Here is an 877-nt window from a genome sequence, read left to right as displayed (position 1 = left end):
GATGGTGGGTGATCCTCCGGCAGCAGCAGTGGAGACAAAGTCCAAGGACGTCAGCGATGAATCATTAAAAAAAGCAGAGTACATATTTATTTCTTTTATAATTATCCGTTAATCATTTTCAAGATATTCACCCGGCGTTCAATTTTGTTTTGTTTTTTTAATGCTATGTCTGTGTACACTATTGGCAGATGCTGTTATAAATGTGTCCGTGGTTGCTTTGAAGTCTTACATAAATGCCTTTCATCGTGACACTAAATTTAGCATGAGCATGAGACTTCTGATGAGACTGAAGTCGTTGACCGAACCAGAAAAACATCACGTAATGGAAGATCCATTGATATATGTTTTATAAATATTTAATCCGTATGTAAGGATTCCCACGTTGCATTTTTTTTTAAGTTGATTTTGCTTCTTTGTTTGAAAGGGAACCATGATCCCCATTTGCTTTGTGTATTTTGTTTCTATCTAAATCAAAGAATAAAAGAAAAGTAAAAAACCTAGTCATAACTCGTAACTAATGCTCCATCAAAGCCGTATGCTAACACAGATACTAGCCTGGCTTATCCCCCTATTATAGTGAATTCTTACGGTTTTGCATGGGACTCATTAGCTTCGGAATTAACGATTTCATACAAACTATTACTATAAGCAGTAATTTTTTTTGACGATAGTGATAGAAATAGTGATCAGGATGCTTGTGTTTCGCTTTACAGTTTTTAAAAGTGATTATATATGAGAAGGTTTTTCTTAACTTTTGATATGAAGATACACTTGGCATGTTTTCTATCTGACACATGTATTTTGTTGTTGTTTGAGCCTAATTAACTAAATTCATTAGTGTTTTGGAGGCTTATAAAACACAAAAAAAAAAAAAAAA

The 877-nt window shown here is 33.5% G+C and overlaps 1 long non-coding RNA gene across 1 annotated transcript; it reads left to right on the top strand.

The window, feature by feature from the left end:
* LOC104774493 lies at nt 1-511 on the top strand. Its single transcript, XR_765365.2, has 2 exons — nt 1-78; nt 189-511. It is a non-coding gene; the product is annotated as an uncharacterized LOC104774493 (long non-coding RNA).
* The last annotated feature ends 366 nt before the right edge of the window (nt 512-877 follow it).

Source organism: Camelina sativa, unplaced genomic scaffold (genome assembly GCF_000633955.1).
Source record: "Camelina sativa cultivar DH55 unplaced genomic scaffold, Cs unpScaffold03167, whole genome shotgun sequence".
Lineage (NCBI taxonomy): Eukaryota > Viridiplantae > Streptophyta > Magnoliopsida > Brassicales > Brassicaceae > Camelina > Camelina sativa.
This window is presented reverse-complemented; position numbering and strand designations above follow the sequence as displayed.